Source organism: Rhipicephalus microplus, chromosome X, assembly GCF_043290135.1.
Source record: "Rhipicephalus microplus isolate Deutch F79 chromosome X, USDA_Rmic, whole genome shotgun sequence".
Classification (NCBI taxonomy): Eukaryota; Metazoa; Arthropoda; class Arachnida; order Ixodida; family Ixodidae; genus Rhipicephalus; species Rhipicephalus microplus.
In genome coordinates, this window is record NC_134710.1 from 445071592 (window position 1) to 445080436 (window position 8845).

The following is an 8845-nucleotide window of genomic DNA, read 5'->3' on the forward strand; positions in this document are numbered from 1 at the left end:
GCATCCAGGCACGACTCGCTCCATATACGAAGGCCGGGAAGAGAGGAGAGGCTGACTGGGACGTCCACCTTCCGTCAGCCGCTCTTGCGATTAACACGGCACTGCAGACGTCTACCGGGGAAACGCCCTACGAAATTGTTTATAGGAAACTACCACAGCTGAAAGCGATTCTCAGTCTGGATGCTCCCATTATAATTCCACTCGCCAACGATCGCAAAGCGGCCTGTCAGAAGATCCGAACTAAGGCAATCAAGAAAGCCATCCACACACAAGAAAATCAAAAGCGCCACTATGACAGATGCCGTAGACCCGCTCCTGCTTACAAAATCGGTGACGAGGTCAAGGTGCAAAGGGGCACCAGCGGTCCTGGAAAGAAGCTACTTTCTAAGTTCGACGGGCCATTCATAATTACTCAGCGTGTAAGAGAACATACCTGGCGTGTGAACACCTCGGATACAAACTTCACTCTCGATAAACGCAAAAGAAACAACTTTGTCGGTCATGTGTCGCGCTTGAAAAAAGCAGTCGGACCGCTGCAGGTGCAATGAACTGTAATTTGTTTTTTTCGTTGTCAGATAGGCAGTGTGGGTAAATGTAACGAAGAGCGGCGTGGCAGCTGTGGGCCTTGGACTAGAAAGCGAGGAAGAAGAGGCAGAATAGAACACTTGCCCCGAAAAAGAACGGTGTTATGCCTGTCTCGCTTATTACAATATATATATATATATATATATATATATATATATATATATATATATATATATATATATATATATATATATATATATATATATATATATATATAGACGTTGCGAGGAAGGAAGCGCGCTGGCTCCGTAGTAATAACGGAAGCGAAAAAGTACGACTAACGAGGAAACACTTTTATTAATCACATACGTTTCGGCTGGTGGGCCAGCCTTCGTCAGTGTCAATATATATATATATATATATATATATATATATATATATATATATATATATATATATATATATATATATATATATATATATATATATATATATATATATATATATAATGTAGTCAAGAAGATGAGTGCTACTCAGAAAGGCAGGGGGTATGACTCAGTCGGTGAAGAAGACGACGTTTGGTTGGCTGAGCACTCAGATTGGTTCCGCCATTACCACTTGACGTGTCGTGACCGCTCTCCTGTTTTATAAAAGAGTGCCACTTTAAAACGCCTCATTTTAATTGGTGGAGGTGCTGGGTAACGCCTAATCTTGGAATTGCGAAACCGTACGTTGCCTCCAGTTGCTACAATGTCCACGGACGACGATGAGCAGGCAGCCGCCTCGGCTCGAACGACTGCTGCTCCTGTCTGTCTCGGCTCTTTTCGGCAACGTGATCCGCATACCTTTAGTGGAACCGATGACAAAGAGGTGGAAGACTGGCTCGACGAATACGACCGGGTGAGCAAGCACAAGTGGGACGATGCGCACAAGCTTACCGTCGTCCAATTTTATTTCACTGACGTAGCCAGTCTGTGGTACCGTAATCACGAGAGAGACCTTCCCACCTGGTCGGCCTTCCGAACGGCGTTCGCGGACTTGTTTGGCCGTCCAGCGCTTCGCAAAATACGGGCCGAACAGCGCTTGCGTACTAGGGCTCAGCAGAATGGTGAGAATTACACCAGTTATATCGAAGATGTGGTCGACCTTTACCGGCGTGTCAACTCGGCCATAACAGAAGCAGAGAAGATCAAACACATCTTGAAAGGCGTGACTGATGACGCATTTCAGATGCTTGTCTCCAAAAGCCCGCAAACGGTAGCGGAAGTGATTCAACTTTGTCAGAGCTATGATGAGCTCTGGAAACAGCGTGACACCACTCATCGTGCCAACGCGCCATGTGCAACAATCTCCGCTTTAACGTCGCCTGGCACTACTATAGACCACAACACTTTGCTTCTCGAGATCAAGCGATTTGTACGAGAGGAGGTCGCACGCCAGTTGTCCCTCGTGCCTTATACCTCCGAAGGTGCCCCATCTACTTTAGCGCCATCAATACAGCGAGTAGTCCAGGAGCAAGTGTCCGAGGCGCTACCAGCAGCTCACGCACCATCCCTGGCTGCTCCATTGACCTATGCCGAAGCACTGCACGGAACCCGACGTCCACCTGTCGCGAATGGGCACGTTTCTTTGTCACGAACGCCTACGTCCACACGCCCCTTTGTCGTACCGACTGAGCCTATGTACCAGGCTGCCCGTCCTTTTTCCCGACCACCACCTCCGCGCTTTCAGAAACCTTGGCGCACTCAAGAAAACCGCCCCATATGCTTCGCCTGTGGAATTACGGGGCGCGTGGCACCATTTTGTCGACGGAGTGAGTTTTTCCTGCGTGACGACGTCAGGCCCAACAATTATGATTTCCCACAACGACCAGAGCCTGCTGTATCTGGCGAGACTGCGAGCATGGACACATTTTCACCTCGCCGGAACATCAACAGACACCAGTCGCCTTCACCTCAACGCCGTTCCCTTTCCCCTATGCTATATCGACCTCGCCCTGTCCCTGAGAAAAACTAGGAGCCGCAGTTCCGGGGGCAAGAACTGCGGATCTTTCGAACTTCATAAGACCTTGTTTTCCGCCGTCCAACATCGTTGCTGTCTCCGTTGAAGGTATACCTGTTTTTGCATTGGTCGATACTGGCGCCGCAGTGTCTGTAATGACTGAAAAACTTTGCCGTCGACTCAAAAAGGTCACAATGCCTCTTCACGACTTCGTTTTGAGCACTGCGAGCGAGCAACGAATTCGCCCTTTTGCTGCATGCACAGCACGTGTCGCTATTGCTGACGATATTTATGTCGTCGAGCTTGTGGTGCTTCCGCAGTGTTCCCATGATATTATATTAGGCTGGGACTTTCTATGCACTCATCATGCTGTCATCGACTGTGCTCGCGCCGAAGTGGAGTTCGCGTCGTTATGCGACGCTGCTTCACTCGACTCGTCCCTTTCACCTGCAAAAGTTTTCGTTGCCGCCGACACTTGGACACCCCCGTTCTCATCCGCCCTAGTTCCGCTTTTCTGTGACGTCTGTAGAGGCTCAACCGTTCTTTTTACGCCATCTGAAACCGCTCTTTGCCGCAAGTGCTTCCTGATTCCTTTCGCCATTTGGAATGCTCACGATGCACCAAGTGCAATTTATGTTTCAAATACGTTTCCCTCGCCTTCCAAGTTACTGTACGGAGAGTCCTTGGGCTTTGCCGATAACAATGATCCCTCGAGTGCACGTGTAGTTCTTGACCACTCGACTACGCTACCTATTGACGCTGTTGATTGCTGCGCATCATCCTCTTCCTCATCATTCACTGACGCAATTTCGTGCTGCATCGACACCAACCTTACAGCCCAGCAGCGCACCGACATCATCACCCTCCTCGAGCGCTTCCGCGCCAGCTTAGACCACCAGCAACTGACTTTGGGCCGTGCTTCCACAGTATCTCATGAAATTCACACTGCCCTTCACGCTTCTTTACGTCAGCGTCCGTATCGGGTATCGGCATCTGAGCGTCGCATAATCGCAGAACAGGTTGACGACATGTTGAAGCGAGGTGTTATTGAGCCCTCTAACGGCCCGTGGGCATCCCCAGTTGTTCTAGTCAAGAAAAAGGATGGCTCAATAAGATTCTGCGTTGACTACCGCCGGTTGAATAAGATCACACGCAAAGATGTTTACCCGCTACCTCGCATAGACGATGGCCTTGACTGCTTAGAAGGCGCGGAGTTCTCGTAACTAGATCTGCGTTCAGGTTATTGGCAGGTTCCCATGGCTGAGGCTGATCGCCCAAGACGACTTATACGAATTTAACGTCATGCCATTCGGGCTCTGCAATGCGCCTGCCACTTTCGAGCGCATGATCAACAACATCCTCCGTGGCCTGAAATGGCAGACATGTCTGTGTTATTTAGACGATGTCATGATATTTTCAAGCGATTTTCAGCGCATCTTCAGCGGCTCGAGAGAGTGCTTACTTGACTCTCCTCCGCCGGTCTACAGCTCAACTTGAAGAAGTGCTGCTTCAGCGCTCGAAAACTCCTAATTTTGGGCCATGTTGTATCTAGAGATGGCATTCTTCCGGATCCAACGAAACTCCGTGCCATTGCCGAATTTCCTAAACCGAAGACCTTAAAAGAACTTCGCAGCTTCCTCGGTTTATGTTCATAATTTCGTCGTTTTATTCGCAACTTCGCCTCCATCATATCGCCCTTGACTGACCTTCTTGGCGGCAACAACGACCTTTCTAGTTGGTCGTCAGCTTGTGATGATGCACTTGCCACACTCAGCCACCTTCTTACGTCACCTCCTATACTGCGACATTTTGATCCTCTTGCCCCGACGGAAATACACACGGATGCTAGCGGAGTTGGCCTCGGTGCTGTGCTCGCCCAGCGTAAACTTCGATTTGATGACTACGTCGTCTCTTACGCCAGCCGTGCACTCAGAAAAGCAGAAGCCAACTATTCAGTCACCGAAAAAGAGTGTCTAGCCATCATATGGGCCATAGGCAAGTTTCGACCCTATCTTTACGGGTGCCCATTCAGCGTGGTTAAAGATCATCACGCATTATGTTGGCTCTCCTCGTAAAAAGATCCCACCAGCCGGCTCGCCCTATGGACGCTTCGGCTACAAGAGTGCGACATTCACGTCGTTTACCAATCTGGCCGAAAACATTCCGACGCAGACGCTTGGTCCCGATCACCTCTACGATGTAGTGACAAGTCACCGTCTTCGCCTGCCCCCGATGTATCTGCACTTAGTGTCAGCGACATGCTACAGGAGCAACGAAAAGATCCTTGGATCGCTTCACTTATCAACTTGTTGAGTCGAGCTGCCTCGCAAAATATCCCTAGAGGTATGCGCCGTCAAATACAGCACTTCGTTATCAGAGATGGTTTTTTATACAGACGGAATCATCTCTCCGAAGGACGCCAATGGCTCCTAGTCATTCCCAGTCGTCTCCGCTCAGACATAGGCGCCTCCTTTCACGCCGACCCACAATGCGCCCATGCTGCAGTGTTAAAAACCTACACTCGCCTGTCCCACTGCTACCACTTGCGTGGAATGTATCTCTTCGTTCGTCGCTACGTACGTTCTTGTCTTGCTTGCCCACACCGGAAGAATCCTACTACAAGTTCTCCAGCTCCACTACAACCCTTACCTTGTCCTGCCGGACCGTTTGACCGTGTTGGTATCGATCTGTATGAACCTCTTCCGATTACACCGGCTGGAAATCGCTGGGTAATCGTCGCTATCGATCACCTTACGCGCTACGCAGAAACTTCACCACTCTCTTCTGCGTCAGCCAGTGACGTCGGTCGTTTCATATTGCATCAGATCATTTTACGTCACGGTGCACCACGTGAACTCCTGAGTGACCTAGGGCGTGTGTTTTTGTCGGACGCCGTCGAATCGCTTCTCAAGGAATGCCAAGTCATTCATCGCACCACCACCGCGTATCATCCTCAAACTAATGGCATTACAGAACGATTCAACCGTACATTAGGAGATAAGCTGTCAATGTACGTCGCAACCGATCACACTTACTGGGACAGTATTCTTCCTTTTGTAACATACGCGCATAACACTGCTGTCCAGACAACCACTGGTTTCTCTCCATACTTCCTCCTTCGCGAGCCCTCTTGCACGCTAGACACTATCCTTCCTTACCACCCGGATGTTGCTGAGTTGACGGCGATGTCACAAGCTGCTAAATACGAGGAAGAGTGTCGTCAGCTTGCCCGCTCCTTCACAAGTGCTGAACATCAACGACAGAAACACCACCACGATAGCCCGACGCCTCCGGCTTCTTATGCATCGGATGACCTTGTCTGGCTTTGCATCCCTTCAACCAGCCCTGGTCTCTCAACGAAACTGACGTACAAGTATGAGGGCCCTTACGGTGTGGTTAAGCAAACTTCACCCGTCAATTACATAGTCGAGCCGCTAGAGAAGCCCCATGATCAACGACACCGTGGGCGTGAGACCCTCCACATAGACCGCCTAAAACCGTATTATGATCCCTCTATTGTCTTCTGCCCATGAGTCGCCAGGATGGCTCTTTTCCGGAGGGGAGGAAAATGGAGTGAAGAAGATGAGTGCTACTCAGAAAGGCAGGGGGTATGACTCAGTCGGTGAAGAAGACGACGTCTGGTTGGCTGAGCACTCAGACTGGTTCCGCCATTACCACTTGACCACTTGACGTGTCGTGACTGCTCTCCTGTTTTATAAAAGAGTGCCACTCTAAAACACCTCATTTCATTATATATATATATATATATATATATATATATATATATGGAGAAAACTGCTTCAAAGTAGTATTTTTTCAGTGAACAGGACAATGTCTCGGCATTTCTTATATCATGTGGTATGTCATTCCAAACTTTCACTCCCGTGTGTTGTAGTAGTAGTTCGTTATCAGTGTTTTTTGTGGGAGGTAAATTGAAATTGTTAAAAGTTTGGTGCCTGGTTAGGCGTCGGGGTATACACAGTTATGAAATAGGAATAGTTCATTTATTCTTATCATACTGTTAATACATGTCGCTAATCTTAGTTCCCGCACAAAGTCAAATGGTGAGATCTTCAATTTAAAGAACAGTAGTTTTGTATGCTCGTAGAAACGTGAGATTGTGATAGTGCGTATTTCCCGTTTTTGCAGCTGTCGTATGGCTCGAAATAAGAGCCGTATGTCGAACCACAAAACTCCACGCAGAACAGAGAGTGGCTATTAACTGAAGCAAAGCACAAAATGTGCAAAATCGTAATATTAAAATATATACGAGCTTGCGAAAGAGCGTAAGAACTTGGTCCTAGTTTTGAGCAGAGTACGTCTATCTGAGCTCGCCAATTCAAACAGCTGTCTAGAACAACACCAAGCTTAGTGAAATAATCTTTACCCTCAAGGTAGCAATTATCGATGTAGAGTTGTATATCATGAGAAGTTTGAAATTGTACCGGAGTGAAGTAACATATATATATATATTTTGGCATTGAGGGTTAGCCTATTAGCTACAAACCAATCGGTCAGCTAAGCTTGTTCAGTTTTCATTTGTTTTTCTATGTCGAACGGACTTCGCCGGTAATAATTAGGGCAGTATATACAGCAAATATAATCATCTTGCCATTTGTTTGCACTAGAGGCAAGTCATTTATATAGAGCAAGTGTATAATGGACCTAATAAAGAACCTTGCGGCACTCCTGTTTGTATGGTATGGAGGGATTGTCATTGATAATTACCATCTGTTGCAGATTTTGAAAGTAACTGCGGAATAAATTCCACGTGGTTTTGCGAAACCCATCTTTGCGTAAATTGTAAAGTAAAATGTCATGGTCTACTGTGTCAAACGCTTTTGTGAGGTCTAGAAAAACCACTGCGGTGAATTTGTTATCTTGCAGGGCAGTATATAAAACTTGACTTACTGTGAGCACTGCTCTACTTTTAGAGCGCATTGGCCGGAAGCCATGTTGGTTTAAACATATTGCTTGATATTTGGAAAAATGAAAGCATATGTTTTAATATTATTTTTTCGAATATATTTTTATGAACAACCAGTACAGATAACGGGCGATATAAAGAAGTTTCAAACTTCTTTCCCTCTTTGTAAACAAGGGTGACTTGGGCTATCTGGAGTATTGATGGGATGTGACCGGCATGTAATGAGTGGTTAAATTGGTTACATAAAACTTCTTCAATAAAAGCAGTGTTCTCTTTTACAAGGCGCACTGGAATAGCATCATGACCCAGCGCTTTGTTAATTACTGATTTACTCACAATAGGCAAAGTTTCATTCAGTTCTATGTTGTTTATTACGACGTAATTTGGTAAAGAAATCGGTTTATACAGTGATTTCTTAAGAATACGCAACCTATTGGCTGAAGAAGGACCAACAGGTGTAAAATAAGTACTAAAGTCGTTGACCTTTCCCTAACTGAAAGTCAGGTTGCGTTTTTTTAGCACAAACGTGCTTGATTGCTTCATGTATTATTTGCCATATTTTTCACGAGTTTCCAGAAGCTTGTCTTATAAGCTTCGAATAATAGTCTTTTTTTACACTTACGTGACTTCTCTGCGACACCAGCATCACCGAGTAGCTGTGGGTACCCAGAAAGCGATCGACTATGCTTGCACAAATTGCCACTCATCGCATTTTTTGCACAAATTGCCACTCTATGCTTGCACAAATTGCCACTCATCGCTTAAATATAATGAACTGTTCTGGTCGACAATTCGTTTCAAAGTACTTGTGACGTATTCTACAAACTTCCTTTTCGAACCAGCACCATGCTATGGTGCTGGTTCGAAAAGGAAGTTTGTAGAATATGTCACAGAGTACGGCGCTCTGTTGGTATTGGCAATCGATCTTGCTATATCCTGTTTATGTCTAAGGCATCAGCCAGCTTCTTCAGGTTGCCACCACGCCTATCGACGTCCACAATCTTATTAGCCGCGAGAACGAACACTGGTGTCACTGCGTTTGCGGAGATGTGACGTCACGGCAAGGACTTGCCTCCTCCGCCGGTGCTTGTCGCCTTCTCAGCGATACACTCTTCAGCGATACGTTGGCTATTACTCCTCAATTTTGTGACACCAGTTTTTCAAGAGAGAAGGTGCAAAGCTTCAGGCTAGTGAAAGTTTTTAAAGGTGTAAGGAGTTTCCATTACTTAGTTTAGGATAGGACTCCCACCTGAACAAAAGATTTATTGTGAATATGGTGATGCAGTAGAAGACGTTTGTTGTTTTATGAGTGCTAAGAAGGCGTGCTAAGTGGCATTAACGTGATTACAACAAGGCATAGACTCCGGGATAAGAACATATCTCTGCTGAAAT